Source organism: Motacilla alba, chromosome 3, assembly GCF_015832195.1.
Source record: "Motacilla alba alba isolate MOTALB_02 chromosome 3, Motacilla_alba_V1.0_pri, whole genome shotgun sequence".
In the NCBI taxonomy this organism is placed as follows: Eukaryota; Metazoa; Chordata; class Aves; order Passeriformes; family Motacillidae; genus Motacilla; species Motacilla alba.
In genome coordinates, this window is record NC_052018.1 from 45,180,593 (window position 1) to 45,199,947 (window position 19,355).

The 19,355-nt window shown below is 45.3% G+C and overlaps 1 protein-coding gene and 1 long non-coding RNA gene across 2 annotated transcripts in view; one reads left to right on the plus strand and one right to left on the minus strand.

The window, feature by feature from the left end:
• FOXO3 (forkhead box O3) overlaps nucleotides 1–4,454 on the plus strand; it is an 88,798-nt gene extending 84,344 nt beyond the window's left edge. Inside the window, exon 3 of the mRNA XM_038132292.1 lies at nucleotides 325–4,454. The gene's annotated coding sequence lies outside the window, so the exon portion shown is untranslated. The remainder of the gene's footprint in view (nucleotides 1–324) is intronic.
• LOC119699179 lies at nucleotides 2,777–11,283 on the minus strand. The gene is made up of 3 exons (XR_005256360.1): nucleotides 11,147–11,283; nucleotides 6,482–6,547; nucleotides 2,777–6,168 (listed from the first exon to the last, which is right to left on the minus strand). It is a non-coding gene; the product is annotated as an uncharacterized LOC119699179 (long non-coding RNA).
• Between the last annotated feature and the right edge of the window lie 8,072 nt (nucleotides 11,284–19,355).

Below are 19,355 nucleotides of genomic sequence, written 5' to 3' on the forward strand. Positions count from 1 at the left end.
ACAAATAGTGCACTGGGTTTCTGTAAATCAGACTTGACCATCATTTTTCATCGGAGAGAAGGTTTTTTCTGTCCTGTTAGGGAGCAGCTAAGCCATCAAAGAAACACATGAACCTTGGCAAGAGAAAAGTATTTTCAGGCAGGGTCATCTTATTCCTTGCTATATGTTTAAAGCTCCTGAGTGCAAATATACCTGAAATGTTTCTCAGTGTAAGCTGTTGTTTTGTTTGGATGTTTGCTTGGTTGCCTTTTTGTTGTGGTTTTATTTTTTTCCCTTCTTGCAGTAATCTCACTGTCTTTTCTTCTTTTTCTTTTTCTTCTCCAGGCCCTCAAACTGACACGAGATGTAGAGAGAGAACCCTTTGCCAAATCTGCTGTCAGCAAGTGGACAGTGATACTGTTTACAGCTTACGACCTTTGTGAACCCTGCATTATTTTCCTAATGAAGCAGACTGTTAATAGGACCCTTACTGGAGTGAAGAACCTACTTTTTTTCCCCCCTCTTTTTCTTTTTTTTTTCTTTTTTTTTGTTGAAAATTGAACTCATTCTGAAGTATGCAAAATCTTCCTTTTCTGGGATGGCCAAGCACCTGCTGTGGAGACAATGTTCAGCACCATCCTGTTGAGAACACACTGTGTAGCCTTTACACTAGTTACTTGTCAATGAGTATGTGGTGTTTCAATATATTAATGGTTTATGGGATGTTTTAAGTTGGCTTTTCTTTTTGGAGGTTTTCCCTATCTGCCCACCCTCCCCCTACAGCCTCCAGTTTGATTTCCGTAGATTTTTAACCATTTTTGCTTTCTCTCCCTGGGGAATCTGAGGCACTGTGCACGTGCATGGAAATGACCGTAACCCAACACTGCTCAGGTGTCAGGGTTTTCTGAAGGCACAGCGTTTGTTAGTCCTATCAGCCAGCTGGATTCCAGAGAGGGGATGTGCGTGGTCTGTTTGTTTGTTGGGTTGGTTGGTTTGTTTCTTTCTTATTCTTTCCTTAAGGGTCAACCCAGAGCTGGTTGAGCTGCAAAGCCAGGGAAGCTGGCGAGCGTGCCTCTTGGCTCATGAGGATGGACTGACAGCAGGTGCCATTGCTCTCACATGCACCGAGGCAGGAACCCCTTTCCTGCCTTAGGTTAGCAAAGCTGCCCTTGCTGCCGCAGGGAGCTGGTGAGGAGTTATGGGCTGAGCTGCCACACGAGGTGGACGTAGTCACCTGTAGAGATGTGTTTGGAAGCACAGAAATTAAAGGAAACCGAGCGGCTGGGCATGGGCAGGTGACTTGCAGTGACAGTGCCGGGAGCTGAGGCACAGATCACTGCAGGGTGTGTTATGGCATTAGTGATCCTGTTTATTTTTGTTGTTGTTGTTGTTTTGGACATATCCTTGATTATTTTTTCCTTCTCATTATGTATAATCCATTGTGGCAGAAGAAGCAGGAGTGGGAATGGCACAGTATCTTACAAATGGCTTTTGATACGAGCATAGATTGTAGCAGGATAAATGACACTGAAAGACAAGGCAGTTTTATATATTTTGCTTCTAAGATTTTCTTTTGTAAAATGGATAATAATTAATAATAATAATGAATAAAAGGTATGGTGCTGTATAGATCCTCTCTATAATCTGGAAAGTTTGATTACTTTTTATTAGTATCTGGGGGGGGGGAAGGGATACAAAAAAAAAGAGGGGAAAACACCAGTGGTACATAGGAATTTGGTATGAAGAGGTTCTGAATAGGACAGTGTATACATAATTCTCCAAAGCGATATATGAAGTTTTTTTTCCTTTGCATAAAAGCATTATGCATATAAATATATAAATATATTTTATTATGTACAGAAATGGATCATTATGCATGGATGTTAGGAAAACAAAACTAGCATTTTAACCCAAGGTCTCAGTGCATGAGTTCCCACCGATCCGTGTCCCATGCAATGTGGAGTGACTCCCTCTCGCCACTGCCACCGCACATGCACAGTCATGCACCAACACTCACACACATTCGTGGGCCCTTCCTCACTCCTTACTCTCCAGGTCCCTGAGGTGATTTTGGTGAAACAATGGCTCCTAGTGTGATGGAAGTTTTGGTTTTGTACCGTAGCCCCCATGCTGTTCTCTCATAAAGATGCACCTCTTGGTTTCTCCCTCCAGTTACGACTCCGTAGGCTCTGTGCAGTTGTGGTTAGCGTAGCCCTGTAGCATATCAACTCTTTCAAGCAGCCAAGGGTTTATCATTTGCCTTTTAAAAAAACTTCTCTTTTCTTTTTACACTGAGGGGTTCTATTTGTTAGCAGGTAGCTTAGTTTATTGCATTCATTGGAGCTGGCTGGTGCACATTGCCCATGTCTGTCAGCAGCCTGCTTCCCAGGATGCTTGTGTGGCACAGCTGGGCACCCTGCTTAACTGAGTCTAGTTGCAGGCACCTTTTACTGAAATTAGTCAAGAGTTCATCACTGGCCTCCCCTGAGCGTGTGCCATTAGCTCTTAGCTTCCTGGTACACCCCAAAATGTGAGTGTATGCTGAAGGACTTCCCTCTGGTGTTTCTTTAGCTGAGGCTTCTCTGCAGCTGCTGGATTTGTGCCCCAGCCTCATGTTTTGGCTGTCAGCAGAGCTCACTCAGTGGCTCCCCGTGCTGAGGTGCAGCTTTTGATCCCTACACAGATGAGCCTCCCGTGAGACCCGTGGTGCTGCCGAAAGACCCGCTGTCCCTGACGGATCAGTAAAGCCTGACTCGATGGTAAGGCCAAATTGACCAAACCCCATAATTTTTTTTTCCTTGGTACAGATTCAATTCTTGTCAATGGCAAGGGAAGGCCTGTTGAAAACTTAAATGAAAAGGCTGCAAGTTCTGCTCTGTTCCAGCAACTTAGCCTGCTTGGGTTCAGAGGAACTGCCTTCTGCTGGCAGAAATGAGAGACAAAACGATGGCCTGCTCTGTTCAGAAAATGGAGAAAAAACATTTGGTTTAGAGACAGCCCATCAATGGCAGAGAATTTTTTTTTTAAAGAAATAATAAAAGCATTAGTGGCTGAAAGGCTTAACCTGCCTCCCAGCAATGTCAAGGGGAGCATTTCCACTGGCGTGGCTGGGACAGCTTGGGGCCCTGCTTCAGAGAACATCCCAGCACTCGCTGAAGAGGGATGGACCTGGCCAGCCTCTTCAGTTTGGTTTGGTTTCTGTTGCTCAGTTTTGGGGCCAAAATTTTCAAGCAGAAGTGCCTGATATCAGGCACCAAACATTGGGGATTCCAGCGTGGTCGCAGGGGACAAGCTGCTCTGCCTTCATGGCTTCTTGAAGGAAAGGGAGGGGACAGGTCCCCCCAGGCCCAAGGGAAGATCATCACCCTCTTCACCTGCTGAGGTGCCCAGCAAAAGCCCTTTACTCCAGAGGTGCTAAATAAATGTCCCTATATTCAAAGGGCCAGTCATTTAGGTGTCAAAATTAAGCCTTGAATAGTTAGTTTGGGGAACCTACATTTTGAAAATTTGGCCTTTGAGTCTTCGAACATGTTTATGCCTATAAGTTGTCCTTGTGAAATCATGTAAAACAGATGAAGGTCAAGGTGACAATTACATGGTTGTCTTTTGAACACTTGGTCTAAACAAAAGGTCTAAAAAGGTGTTATTTATGCAGTTTCTAGTCATTTCTAGTCACAGATTGGGGCTTGATTTAATGATTTTGTAAAAGAAATTTTCTCTTAAGAGTAATCAGATAGTTAAACACTGCTTAACTCCAGAAATTTTTGTGCCACTGCTTAAAAAAGTTACCTTTTAGGTCATGTATTTCTCCAAAATTATATCATTGCTTGACATTTGGTGTCCTGTAAGTGTTTCAAGTACACAGTATACCTTTGGAATTGCCAACAGATGCGAAGGGGGACCAGATACATTTTGTAACTATGGGTTGGAAAAAATGGATTGTACATTTGGCTTCACATGTTTAACTTTTTTTTTAAAAAGTTGCATGATTGGAAAAAATATGTATACAGTATCTGTAAAACTGTTTTATCTGTTTCTGTTTCAAGCCATGTAAATTGGAAGAATATTAAATCCACAGCCTTATCGCGCATGGCCGTCTTTACATACCGAAGAGCTGAACAGTTTATACTTTTCATTTGGGCTATCTTGTACTTTCATTTGAAAGCAGACACTCTCACATTGCAGTCTTACTGAGGATTTTATATTAAAAAAAAACCAAAAAAAACCAAAAAAAAAAAAGAAAACAAAGAAAAAAGATGCTGCCCTGGAGGAATATATTACCTTACTACTCAAAGGTTGGAAGGAAGTTTGTTTTGGAGCAAAACCTGCCCCTTTCCAAATGAAGTAGAGACGCAGTGCTTACTCCACTTGGTGTTAGTAGATATTGGCTTGTGTATTCCATTTTAAATTGTAATCTAGTTTGTAAAAGAGATGGTGACGCATGTAAATAAAGCATAATGGATCTCTACATTGCACATTTGCTTTTGCTCTGTTTTATTGTGTCACAGTCAGACGTGTTTGCACAGGACCTGGAGAAGGGGTGACTTTCAAGCAGCAAGTGAAAATGGCTGGTGGGGCACTTGGGGCTGGGCAGGGGTCCCCAGCCTGCATCCACTAATATCTGTCAACACATATTGACATGGGCCTTGGCCCTTTAATCCTTCAGCCAAGCCAGTGTAGTTTTGGTGGTCAGATAACCCCCAGGGGGATCATTTACTACAGCTAAAACATCACAAAGTTCACTTGAATCTGGGGACAGAGGGGGGTTCTCCCCAGGGGTGGCAGCTGCAGCTGCAGACCAGCTCGCCTGACCTGGGAGACAACCAGTCCAGCCGCAGACCTGTCCGGAGAAAGGTTACACCCCCCCACCATGGGCTTGGCTGGGTTTCAGACTGTCTTTGAAAAATGCCTGGAGTACTTGAAACCACCCGTTTGGGATTTGGGATAATAAAACCAACAGCCTGACTCAGCAGGAAATTATACCGAGGGCTCTGGCTGAGGCACTGGAGAGCGTGCTCAGAAATGAGAGACATGTGAACAAAAAACCTCTTCTCCCACCCCGATGGGAAGCTAGAGATGCATATGGTCTTTTTGAGGCGTTTTTCAGGAGGAAATTATATTTTCAAGAAAGAGGAGCCTTTCCTCACAGGAGGGAGGGGGTTTTCATTACTCCAGGGGGACAAACCCCCATGTAGAGCCCACAGGAACGTTACGCTGAAGTACTGCAGCAATAAAGAGCAGCTTGGAGATGTCCCTTGTTAAACACAGCAAGAGCTGTTCAGGTTTTGCTCTAACTGGAGACAGCCTGAAACATGACAAGATCCAGATAGAGAGTAAATAGCCTTTGACCAGGAGAAAGTGTGCAATTAAACTTGCCAGAGTAAGAGTGCGCTTGTCCTGCAGCAGCTACAGCTTCCCCTCATGAACAGGGCTGTTTTGCTTTTCTTCAGAAAGCTTCTCCAACAAGGCTCTGCCACGGAAGGACCCGGGCCCTCTGCCTTGGCATTGCCCCACTGATATTTGGGACACTGAAATTGGGATTGCTTGGCCTAGTGAGGTGCCAAGTCGAAGGGGCTCAGCTTTAACCTGAATTTAGGCAGGGGTGGCCACAGCAATGAAGATGAGCTGATCAGCTCCTGAGCAAGTTTTGTGCTGAACCTGCTAGGGTCTATTGTGCAATGCCTTAGCTGAGACCTTCAGCTCACACGGCCTTGGAATAGATCATTCTTATCTTTCACAGTACTTTCAAAATAAGTCCAAACATTTTAAAACTTCTCCAAGTTGTCCCAGAAGGCAAAAGACTTTTCAAGTTGCTGCTGGGGCTGGTGAGGCAACAGAGAGCTATTTTAGGAGCTCCCCACCACATATGCTGAGTCGTGAGTTCAGCCAGACCAGGGAAAACAGTATTTTACAGCTCTTGTTTGGTTACTGCTGCCAAGGAAGTTAGGGGTGCTTTCAAGAAGGCTGAGATAAGTAAATCTGGGAGGCTACCTCTTTTACTGGTTGGAGCCATCATGGCTGGAATCTCCCCCTTCAAAAGGAAGTCTTCCTGGATGAAGTGGAGCCCAAGCCAGATGGAGTAGATACTGCTCTTGCTGGTACACACATTAATCCCACTGCCAGCGCTGTCTCATGGCATCTCTCTTTGCCCAACCCAGCCCACAGAGCTTTTTCTCCCACTGGGTCTGCCTGTGGAATTTTTAAAAATGAAAATGTATTTATCACATAAGTACAAAGCATAGAAAACTCCACTGGAGCAACAAAAAAAACAAAAAAACAAACAAACAAACAAAAAACCCAAAACAAAACAAAAAACCAAAAAAAAAAAACAAAAACAAGTAACCTTTTCAATTTTTTTTACTGTGGTTTAAATCTCTGAGAAACTTAGGAATTGTCTGACAAAATTCAGAATCTCCAGATTGGAATTTTTATTTTTGCACCTGGATTTTCTTTGCATACTCATGACATGAGCAGTTTTGCATATGTCAAAACATTTACTTACCAGAACAAAGCGTCTCCTGCTTTTGTTTTTTGATGGTTTGATGACATACCAAGGACCTGATTTAATCTAGAAAATGAGATAAAATGTCCCAATTCAGTAGGAACAGTTGGCATAAATGAGGTTAACTATTGTAACATTCTTTTAATGTTACGTTATGCCATGCAGGTTTAAAGATGCCTATGTCCTATGAGTGTAATGGTGAAATGGGGGGAAAACTATAAAAATACATGACATCTCATAAAAATATTTCCACCTTCCAAGACAAATATAATGTTGATGAGGAGTCTTTTCCCTCAATTTTCACTCTTTTTGAGGCAATACCTTAAAACTTAATTTTTGCTGAAATTTAAAGCACAGAGCAATTGCCAGATGTTGCCTTTCCCTGGGGATCAGCCTCCCAGCAGTGCTCTCTGCAATGGGCATTGAGGCTGCTGCTGGCACCTGTAGACCCTGGCACCACAGAATGTCAGACTTTGGCTCTGTTTCATGCTCTGAGGGCCACTGTAAACCCTGAAAGAACCCATGGCTGGTGCAGGGAGGTCCAGTGCAGGAGGATGGGAAGGATATCAGTGGGAGCAAACACAGCAGGTGCCAGCACCTTGCTCTGGTGTGTGATAACCTCTCTGAAGATTCACCTGCTGCATGGACAATGGTTCCTTCTGCTGTTCCTAACCACCTTGGAAAAGGATGGCATTGGTTAGAAAGTGCCAGTTAAGAAATACAGGTGTACTCTACCTCTGACCTGCAAAGCAAAAGATGGAGAAAAAGTGTGCATTGGCAGAGTCACCTCAGAGGTGACCCTGGAGAGCAGCACAGGAAGGTGCTCCTGACACCTTCCCCTCCAGGAGGGAGAGGTCTGTTGCAAGCCTCTGCTGTGAATGACTGGCCTAGTGTTTGTCTTGGATTTGTTGTTTCAGAAGAAAATTCATACTTCACCAGCACGTTGTCTTAAATCTCTCTTAGACTTCTTTTACTTAAGGTTAACCAGGCTTGTACACCATTAACTTATTCATGGATGAGTGTCCTGGAGAAAAGTCCCTGCTTAGCAAGCAATAACGCAATTCATAAAAGACATACAATAAAAAACCAAAGTCCTTTTACTCCTTAAATTAAACCCATTGTCATTCACACTTCTCTAGAGAGTCATATTTGCAATATCAAATTGTGTTATCAACCTCAGTGTGCATCTGTTAGTCAAAATTTATGGTGAGGCTGTCTCATTTATACTGAAATTTTTGCTGTGCACTCAGCCTAGCAGACTCCCATGGAAAAGCCACAATTGAAGTTAAAATTCTACTCTGCCATAGCAGTTGTAAAATTATAGTGGCTTTCAGAGCTGGATCAAAGTCTCTTCCTGAGGAATTCAGTACCTTTGGATGTCTTGTCTGAAGCTTCTGCCTCTGGAGAAGGTAGCAGAGGGGAAGGTCAGGCATGGATGTGGAGGGGACATGCAGTGGAGTTGTGTTTGCTGTGCAGTCTGGGTATGGTGGCTGTCACCCCAGGGCCAGCGCTAACCAAGCTACACAGACAGGAGCGGTCACATGGGAAGTTTCCCTGGAGTAACACAAATGCAAAGCCTCTCTTCCTTTCTCCTCACCCATACAAGCACTTCAGGGTGAGCCCATTTCACTTGGTTTTTCACCAGAGGATGTCAAGGTGAGAAGTTGCCTGCAGAAAGTGCCCTGAATTGCTGGGTCCTGGGGGACGTGGCTGCATTTCCAGCCTCTTAAATCTCCTACCAGAACATCTTTGCTTTTCCACAATGTTCTCACCTTCCCTTGCTAAAGCTTGGTTCCCTTATTAAGAAAGGGCCTCTGGGATGACAAGATGATGCTGCTGTTAGCAGGAGACTCTCAGGGTTTCGTTTTCCCCCACAAAGGGATGTGTAAGCAGCCGGGGGGGAAGGGGGGGCAGCTCCCACCTTATGGATCTCATGGACTATGAATCCAAGGGGGCTTCTCCTTGTGTGCAGAGGAAATGTCAAGAGATGCGAGCACGCGGGAGTGAAAAACAAAGTGGCAAGTGGAAAGGGTTTCATAAAATGCTACTCTTTAAATGATACAATGCCATGGGGGCATCTGAGCCACTTTTTCATTCCCTTTGGTCATTCTTCAATCCATATCTAAAGTCACCAGTGATTTTCATTGCCGTCAGCAATGATCTTCCTATCTTTTAAAAGTCATGAATATTTTTTGGAAATAATTTTTCTCTTATTTATTTTCTTTTTTTCATTCTATGACTTTTTTACGTTTTCTGTTTTTCTAAGGCCAGTTATTAAAACGTTTGTTGGGTCAATTATGTAAATTGTGGACATGATTATTTTTTATGAGGCTTTGATTTAAGCAAGAAGCCCAGGTAACACAGTTACCTGCTAAGAACTCATTGCCAGCACAAGTCATACCATTCCAGCTACACTAGGAAGAAACACTCCTTGTTTTGCTGCTTCAAGCCACACCTGCGTCTGAAGACAAAGTTTGCTGCTCTAGATGCATCAGCCACCCTTTCCTAACATAGGCTAAACCCTGAAATTTCTTCACTTGGAATAGTAAGTTTGCAGCCAATGTGGTCTGGTGGCTGGATTCACAGGTCTGCTAAGGTGAGGAGATGTAGAGCTGAGAGTACAAACGGTTTGTGGACCTCTTACCAGGTATGGCAACTCAAAGGGACACCAGCCCACCACTTCAGAGCAAACTCCTACAGACAAATAAATGGGACAGAAATGAATGCCTTGTTCTTTTAGAAAGTGTTTCTCTTTGTTCATGCTCTGCCAAGTTTTTCTGTGAGAAATGAATATTGTGAAGTAACTTTGTGCAGTTCAGGTGCAGTCCATAGCAGCCAGCTGCAGAGTTGACAGTGGTGTCTGCTCTCTGGCAGTGCTGGCACGTGCGACCTGCAATACTTCCCCGGGCTGTAAACTGCAAAATGAGATTGAAAAACTTCAATTCTCTCTATTTCAGTGAGTCAAGGATCTGCAAACTTTTCCAACTGAAGGTTGTCAGAATTTCATGCTGATCACCTCATCCATAAGCTAACAAAAGGCTTACCTGTTTCTTTTCCACAGTAACTGACAGTCCTCTGTAGGCACATGTTCAGCATTTCAAGACTAACTTAAAGGTCAAATTTACCATACGGGCAGATCAGGTGAGCTCATGGTTAAGGAAAGACCATCTAAAGGTGACTTGTCTAACATCTGTACACACACACACACACACACACACACACTCTCACTCAGAGGTCACACACATTTCTTTTTGGTCTAGCCTTGTCTCAGACATGACCCATGTGCCAGAGTATCAGGATAAATCTGTGCTAGAGATGTTAGATGTGGGTTGAATCTGGCACCTGAAACACAAGATAATAGTAAGAGTCTGACAAAATAAAGGTTTGAAGAAAGAGATGGAGCAGAATTACATTGTTCTGACCCCTCTTATCTGAAACCTGAATTATGACAAACTGCTGAAGTACTTTGTGTTCAAGCAGTTTACTCCCAAATTTTGGGTAGGCCATTATGGGATGCAGACTCTCATGCTGGGAAACAATGACCAGTCCCTACACCCTGGGGATTTCTCCACCATGTCCCACACACTTTTTGGCCAATTGTCAGTTTCCAGGCCCTCTACTTTCCACCTGGCAGAAAAACCACGGGTGCTTGACCAGAGAAGAGGAATTTGGAGATAGCAACTGCATTTTCACCAAGGCACTTCAATAACTATTGGCTTGTTTGTGTGCATTTCTAAAAGTAGGACTTGTGTGCTATCTCCCCTTCCAACTGTCCCTTCTATCCTCCTCCTGTGAGCTTAATCTTGTGCCACACTTGTCCCCCCGGTCCTCCTGCCACCTGCCCCACCCAGCCTTGGCTGGATGCCGTGGCCGTGGGGCCCTGGAGACCCAAAAGTTGGCAGCAGCCTCCGAGTGCTGGTGCAGGGTCAGGCAGCCCAGCAGCTGGAGGACACGTGCCCAGCACCCAGCAAGGCCCACGTGCAGAATGAGGACTGCCACCCCGTGCCAGCATGAGGAACTGGGAGGGAAAATCAGCCAGGTGAGATTCAGCAGACAAAAATGCTGTGCTGAGGAAGGAGACCAGCTGCCAAATGCCAAGTGGGGCGCAAGCAGCAGCCCTGGAAAAAAAAAGGTGTTGTGGGCAGTAGTGAGGTAGAAGCATCTGAGCTCCTGCTGTGGATTTGTGGCACTGGGGCCCCTCGGATGTTTAAGCCAGGCTGAAGAGGAGCAAGAATGGGCAGGGGCAGTGAGACTGGGGACCAATGGGAGAAGGCTTGTGTTATTTGTTAGAACAAGTTGAGAGAGGACACAAAATACCTTTACATTACTTCATGAAGAAAATTACTTAAACCCCCCCCCACCCTTCATACCCACTAAGGAGAAGACATAGCCATGTTTCATCTGCAAGAAATTTAGGTTATGTTCTCTTAGCTATGAAGATAATTAGCACATTTCCTAGAGGTGTGGACTTTTCTTCGTTAAGGGTGTTTTTTGAGAACAAAATGTTTGCCTGGATTTTCCATGGCCGTGCCTCAGAGCAGGAGGATGATCTCCTGAGGTGGCTTCTAGCCTCATGCTCCTATGACTTGCCTTAAGGACTTAAAGCGGCTTTAAAACAAGACAAAAAAATCTTAAAAAACCACAGAGGCTTCTGTCCGTTCCTACCTCAGGCACAGGTCTCTATGTACAGTAGCAAACTGTTATCTTTTCAGCTGGTTTGACTGTAACAGGTATTGAGTAATGTTGTCCCACGGTGCTGACGCATGAGGCAGGGTGTGCCCCCCACCCCCGGCAGGTATCGCTGTAGCACAATCACGGAATCACGGAATCTGCTGAGCTGGAAGGGACCCTTCAGGATCACGGAATCTGACTCCTTCTGGACCAGAAGTATAAATACAGGTGAAAATATAGCTATTCCTGCGGTGGGTCAGGTTTGTTTCAGAGCCGGCCTGCTTCTCCTGCTGAGGGCACGGGTTGGCTCTCCCGGCAGGGACAATGGGCCAGACCAGGAAAAGGTGTGAGCAGCAAAGCCCCACTGACTGTGAGCAGCAGGACTGCAGTGGGCAGGGACATGTCAGGGGAAGGCAGTTTTTTGGGTGAGCACCTGCTTATCAGAAAACCCAGGCCCTGGTAAAAGATGCAATCTGGAAACTTTTGGGGTGTCCCTTGTCACTGTTGCCAGGCCACCAAGGCGGGTGTCTGGGAGGGTGTCTTTCTGGGGCAGAAGGATCCAGACAGTCCATAACGGCAAAAGTGGGCAAAGCTCCGGTGCCTGAGCAAGCAAATTATGCCAGAGGACAAGAAGATGCTCATGGCAGCACCAGCCTCCTCTGCTGCTGGCAAACAAGAGTGATGGCTGCCTCCATGCCCAGCAGTAACCTCACCAAACAAGGGCCCAGCACAGTCAGCCAGTAAACTGTACCAGACTTGGGCTCCCAGACAGAAAAAGCAACCCCCTGCCTGTGCGATGTTTACATTAGAAGTTTATTTTACAGTTCATTTCACAATCCGTTCCTCTTCTCCCTTTGCTGTGAGGTGATTTATGGTGCTGCAGATCCTATCTGCCTGCCCTGCCCAGGGCACAGACCTGGAGAGAAACCTGCCAGGGGTCTGTCCTTGTCCCTGTTGCTCTTTCATCTACAACTGCCCTTACCTATGAGTAAAACTAGAGCAGTTCCTTCCAAATAATGATAAATTAGTCTCTTGCTCCCTTGTGCTGGTGTTGGTGTTTCGAGGAGTGGGAGGCTCGGGGTCTCTGGAGAGAATGAGCAAACAAGCAAGCTGCCAAGGGCTACCCTGAACTTCCCTCTGGCTGATTGCTCTCCTGGTCCCACTGGTGGGGTGCTGAGGACTCCTGGCAGGCTGTGGGACTGCAGACCCTGTGTCCCCAGGCGAGGAGGTGCCATTCCTGGCTGTGAAGCTGTTGGCATGATCCATGGCTGCCGGATCCCTGGTCCCTGCCCATCCTGTGCCATAAGGGACTTTCAGGGGCTGTTGGGATTAAGTGGGATTAGTTGCTCAATGCTACATTTAAATGCTGATTTCTATGTTTCCCTTTTTTAGTGACATTCAGGGAGGTGGTTTAGCTTCACTGGTTTAATCAAGAGCTCCAGAGCTGAACGTGCCAAAATGATGTGCTGCATTTTACTGAGAAAATAAGAGATCTGATCAGAAGATCTGGTGAGAAATCCCTGAGTAATACTTGACCTTCCTTGCTGTCTGTGTGCTTTGAAGGCAAAGGATTTAGTGCTTCCTTGTGCAGAGCCAGGTGTTCCCTATGAATAACTGGACCCAACCTAAAAGCAGAAGGAAGTGCATTTAAAAAAACAGAGGTGTGGTAATGACACTATCAAGCTTTTTGTGTGTTGTGTAATCCATGGCTCCTGAAGAGCCTGCTCCCCAGTCATGCCTAAATCACTCCACCAAAACAATGACAAAACCCTAATAAGTTGACTGTTCCTTTTCCCCCAGAAAATGCTGTTCACCTCACATAAATATGAAGTTCTGTGGACTGAATGCTCGTGTGACAGACACGGTGCCTTGTAAACATCAAAGCCAAAAGTTCTGGAAGAAGTTTTCTCTTCCAGTTTTCCTTATCACCACTAATTGCCCTGATGATGACGATGTGTGCAGATGGTAAGAAACAGAAGAGTTTCACGTACAGGGCACTGAGAACCTATGATTACCTAGATTAACAGCTAAATAAGTGTCTCTCCATAAACGTTAGCAATTTACACCTTTTGAATTGCAGTTGTACCGAGTGGGGGGGAGAGGGGGTTAATATTAAGAACATTAAGAAATTGTTTTCTTGTTCAACCTAATGCAAACTAGAAGTCTAGAAAAAGGGCATCGATTTGGCAATACTTGTGTTTGGGCTTTAGGTGACTGGTCCAAATTTAGTCCATTCTTACAATGGTAACAGTTCTTAAAGGCAATATAAAAATACCTGCTTTTTCCTCCTTTCCTACAAAAAGTACATGTACTTTTATTTAACTGTGGAATTATTCTTTCTTGTCTGTAATAATTCTCCAGACACTGGAGAATGATGTTGGAAATGGAAACACAAAATGGTCAGGTAAGTACAAACTTCTCTGCTTTTGTGCACGTCACTAAATACTTGAAGGGAAGATCATTCCACCATTCATTTCACCATTTTATGTATCAATAACACCACCAAACAGTGCACTAAGATAATAAACTAACACTCCAGCTATAGAAATTGACCTTAGATTAGCTAGAATTATATCTGATAAGCCCCAGTAAAGCTGAAACCATTTGCACCAATACTATGAAGCTGAGCTGGGTGTAGGGGTTTCTTTTCCTCTAACTGAAAGTGCACCTTTTAGGAAAGGCAGCAGAGCTGGCACTGCTCGGCAGCCTCGTGTGGACACATTCTTAAAAGCTTGTAAGGAAGTCAAAGGTAGAACTGAAAAGCTGAGGGATGGCAGCACCAGCAAGGGCAAGGATGATTTCTGCAGAATGATCAGGAGGGGCATTTCGTAAGAGAGAAACCTTCTCCCTGGATAGTTTTTCATAGCTAGCAACCATGCATTGCAGTTTCTGTCTTGCAACACAAGCTGTCTGCAGAGATTGTGTCTCCCTACCTGACCTGCGTGCCCTGAAAGAGGGCCATGAAGCCTCAGGGGAAAGAGACAGCCCTGGGGTGTCCTGCGGACCCCAAATAACCTCTCAAGCCTGGTGTAAGCTCTGCCCAAGAGGCATTTGCAGAAAACAGGCTTCCTCCTTGCAAACCTGCCTTCACGTGGAGCAAAAGGTTGTCCCCTTCACCTCCTGCCAACCTCTCTGGCCAGACCAAACTCAAAACCCCAAGGGAAAAGATTCAGCTGGTGTTGCAACATCCTTCCTCTGTTTTTGCCAATCCTATTTCTCAGTCTGTTGGCTAAGGTCCAGAATAATATCTCAAGGACACCCAAGTTCCATGGGGGGGGAATAGGAGAGATGCAAACAATTTTGAAAACACTTGTTTACATTATTTTGTAGTTTTTTGAGAATCTTAAATTAAATTCGACCACCCATGAAATGAAAATAACCCAAGGGAAAATGTTAGTAAAGGGCTTGCCAATATATCCAGTGAGGACTGCAACATGGTAGACATGCTGCTACCAAAAGGAACAGAGGTATAGATGCCAGAGTCTGAGTTTCTCTGGTTTGTAAGTCAAATTTAGTGCCCATGGAGGGTGTCCACTTCCCAGTTCCTGAATGGTTTGACTCCTGAAGCTCTGCTTCTTGCAGTAGTCTCTGTAGGTTTGGGTCTCCACAGTTCTTTTCTACAAAAATCCTGGCAGTTCAGGAAAGAATGGTTTTCTAACACTTTATTCCATCACATCTCTCAAGAATGTAGTGCAGGATTATGGCAAAGCTAGGATATATTTTCAGAGCATTGCATTTAGCAGTGCAATACTTACACAGGTAAACCTTCCCCTGAAGGTATGTGCTGGACAAAGGCATAAGCACAGGGCTCTCCCAGCCTTGCCACTGGAAGGAACCCAGTGGGACAGGGACGGGGCTCCAGCAGCTGCATCTGGGGAAGGACAGCTTCACGTGAGACTGGCAGCTCAGGGGTCTGCCATGGAGCAAGCTCTGAGGGCTGTGGACCATGGGCATGCAGGCCAGATGAAAAGGAGCAAATTGCTGGCATTAAAAGAGCTCCTGCTCTTTATTTGGCATCCAGAAATGGCCTATGATACTGGGAGGGATGGATCAGAGATCTGTGGAGCGCTACTTTTTCATGCTGATTGAAGGGGACTGCATTAATAGGGCTGCTGAATGTTGATAAGGGCTGCTATAGTGAGAGAAGCCAACTGATATGATAAGACATGTATTTTTGTGTCATGTTTCAAGCCATTTAATAGCATTGGGTGGGGGTGGGGTGAACAGGAGCAAAAGTTGGGTTAGAAGATGTCCTTCATGTTAGAGAAACCTATTTGAACTTGCTTTCCTGTAGTTTAAATGAAAAATTGGGTTAAATTAGCTCTGATAAAGCACTAACTGCACGAATTATTGTTCACAGGCAGGAAAAGTGCAAATTCCTATCACTATTCTGCCCATACATCTTTTTGGGTTTGGTGTGGGTTTTTTTAATCACAGGACAGTACTTGAGGCCTTTCCCAAATAATAGCATCAATTGCAAGAAACTGCACGCGAGGATTCTGCATTACCACTAGCCCAAGGACAAGGATGCCAAATTTGCTTTCATTGTGGATGATTTGATTAATCTTTTATTGAGACTGTGAAAGGCTATTGAACCGACTCGGACATGGTTTCTGTGTTTCAGAGACCCAAGGTGTTTTTTTATCCAGTCCCTCCCCTTTCCCTCTGAGCCCAGAAAGCCTGCAATTACAGGCAGTTTTCAAGGATGGCAGCTTTTGCTGACAGCCAGGACTTGTTGGGGCACAGAGTGGAGGAGCTGGATTGCACTTGGACCAGAATGAAACCTATTTCAAATGGTGCCACTCAAACCCCAGGGCTGGGACCTCCCCCCATTTCTGGATGTGCAGGTGTGGAAGCCAGGATTTGGCCTTGGAGCAGGCATGTCCCATGATTCCAGCTGCAATCAGTTGCTCCTCTGCTGTGGGGAGCAGACACCGAGTGACTCCATATGCACTTCCATGTCCTCTGCCAGCACCCCTAACTCCTCTGGTCATGCCTTCCTGTGCAAGCCAGGAAAGGGTAACATTTGCATGAAAACTCTCAGGAACTGGGTGGTTATAGAGATCCTCAGTCCTGCCATGCTTGACCAAGAACAGGCAATGGTTTCAAGAGCTGCTGTAGGAGTGTCTGACCTTGTACCACTTGCTCGCATAGAAAACTAAGCTTAAACAAATCTTGAGCAGGCCTGAGTGCCTTTAGAGAAGATGAGATTTATTCATTTGTCTTTTGTTTCCTGGAGCCCCTATGAGTGAGGTCTGGGTCTTTCCACAACCTGTTCCAAGCCCCCCTTCAAAGCCTTGCCTGAAGCACTTGAATGTGCTGGCAGCTGGTGTTTTCCACCAAGAGGCTGTGGTAGTGTGAGCAAGTGGCAACAGGAGCACAAAAAGGGCCTTGCCAGTCGGAAAGGGAAGGGCACCATCTCTGACCTCTGGTCTTCTCACTGAACCTCAGGACCCTCCATTAGAGGGTGGTCACCTGCTCCTAAAACTTTGCAGCGGTGAAGCAGCTCCCTTTGTCAGACTCACCACCCTGCTCTGATATATCTCGACCTACACTCAAATCTAGGTGTCCTGGTGGGTGCTTCATGGTGTCACATTTGTCTCTGGATGGGACCTGTCTCTGTCACTGCAGACAGCTCTGCCCTCTCAGCCTGCAGTTGAGATTTTACATGATTTTTACAACAGTGCAGTATGCTTGTAGAGGCAAGGCAATTTTTCCTCCTTGCAGAGGCAGTTCTGGGTCTTTCTGGCAGCTTTCTGTCTTGGCTCACAGGGTCATTAATGCTGTTAGTGGTTGTAAAATTACTGTACCCATTCCTAATATCAGTTGACTTTGGCCTTGAGAGACGGTGCTACCCTTTACACTTTAGCATTTCACAAAGACTTTAAATGCTGGCAGAGAGAGCTGAGCATGAACTAATCTGGGCAGCAAGTTACAGGTTGCTTCACTTAAGCTTTTCCACGTGTTGACTTCAGGATCATAGTTACTGTATGACTCCACTGATGTAAATGTGAGAGTTCATTTTTCCCCCTGCACTTGTGACTGAGCTTGAAAAATTAGTTCCTCTGAAAGCCAGAGTGTTTTAGCATTTGCTAAAGTGAACCTTTCCTTCCAGGCAAATGGAGTACTGGGCTAAGACTGAGCTTTGTGATTCAATCCTTCAGCTTGCAGCCACTCCTCACCCTTGGCATGAGGTTGAGGTGACACAAGGTACAGATCATTTCCTTCAAATAAAAAGCAAAATGTTCTTCTAAGAAGGCCTGAAATATCCATGGCCTGAAAGCTCCTTCAGGAATATAATTTATGGTGCCTGTTTTGGGGTAGGGGTGTCAGGTAGACATATCCCATACACTTTTATCTGCACAACGTTCATGTTTCTTTCTATGATCCTTCACCCAGAATTGTATTCTAATGTTACAACTGAAGACGCGTATTTAATTATTGTGGTGCCTGTAAGGAACTCCAGGCTCCTCTGAAGTCCTCTGACAATGCAAAGTGTTTCACAATGTATGAAGAGGTAATTTGCATGGAGAATCAATATGCTAATTATTGTGTCAACGCTTATTGTTTTGGTGTGTTTCTTGGCTCTTTGTCCCGGGGTGTACAGCCACGTATGGTCCCAATTCCTCTGCGAGATGTAAGATGTGCCTTGGCTCTGCGACAGTCACAGGACTTGTTAAAAGAGATGCAAACCAAAGAAGACTGGCACAGCTTGTACTGTCTTATCCAGTCTAGCTTCATTCTGTCGGGGAACATCAATTAAATCAGATGAAGAAATTAGGGAGCTTTTGTCTAGCTGGTGAGTTAAATAAATATTGATTAAAATAAAATGATTGCTAAGCAGATGAGTCAAACTAACCAACGTACCAATTCGTATGTTTATATAAAGCCAAGTGGTGTGGGAATACAAGTGTCAAATATAGGCCCAGAGATGTTCTCCTTCTTCGTTTTATTTATTTCAAAGATGGTTGTGCTCTGAGTCAGGGACCAGGAATAGTCGTGCCAGGCTCTGCACTGCCTCAGAACAAAAAGATGAACTTTGCCTCTTGGCTTTGTCGGCAGCCTGGCGGCTCTTTGGGACACCAGGGCCAGGCACACGGGAGGAGCGTGCGAAACAGGCGGACACTACGGCTTTAACACCATGGCTCCCAGCAGGACACGGTACCAACACAGGGCACACACAGCCTGCGCCGCAGAGCTTTGGCCCGCTGAGTTTCTGTCAGAGAATGCTGTGATGGGGCTGTGAGCCACCCAGGACAACAGCCCAAACTGTCCCAGGAGCTTGGAAAAAGCCACCAGAAAACACCATGTCTGCTAGACCTGTTAGTTACTAATTGCTCCACAGTAACTAATGACTGAGCTACCTGGGAAGGATTACAGTGCAAACTTGGATTACACTTCCAGTTTTAAACTGCTTGCTTTAGGGGCTGTGTATACGTGTGGGGCACAGGGAAGGCCAGTGGAGAGGTGCTGTGGATTGGGATAAGCAGTCATAAGAGAAGAACGTGGTTCTTTCCTCACCCTTACTGTCCCTGGATGCAACAAAACACAGTGGAGGCAAAAGGGAGAGGTGTGCACCTGTGAGCTCCCTGTTTCCAGGTGTTCACAGCACAAATGAGAGTAGCTGGACTTCCTGCATTCGTCCAAACGTCCACTGCAAACTTTCCGGCAGACCACATTTTGTGATCTGACAGATCACTGTTGTTTCCCCCTCACCTGGGAAAAAGGCTGCTGGATTACTGTTTCGCCAGCCAGCTGCTAAGTTGCTGAACCAGCAGCACACAGTCAAGTCTAACACCCCACTTGACCCAAGTTTGCTTACCAAACCCTGTTACTCACCTCCCAAGGAACAGAATGGCTCTCACACCCACCCTTGCATATGTGTTCCCTGGGACAGATGTATTTGTTGTGGATCCCAGACTTGGGGGCCCAGGCCAGGGGCTGGTGGTGGGTGATGCTGAGTCAGTTTTGCACATTCTCCATGCTCACTCCCCACCTCCAGCATAAGGAAAATAGTTATTTACACTCTCTCTACTGCAAAGATAAAAAGCAACAGCAGGGAAGGGTTTGTAATATATTTATATTTGCTAATAATTTTCAGGTATGCTTTTTCTAAGTCTCTGTGATCAAGAGCTAGGAGAAAAATATTCGTAAATGGTGCTACTCTGAACTTCAGGCAACCATCAAAGATTTCTTTTCACAA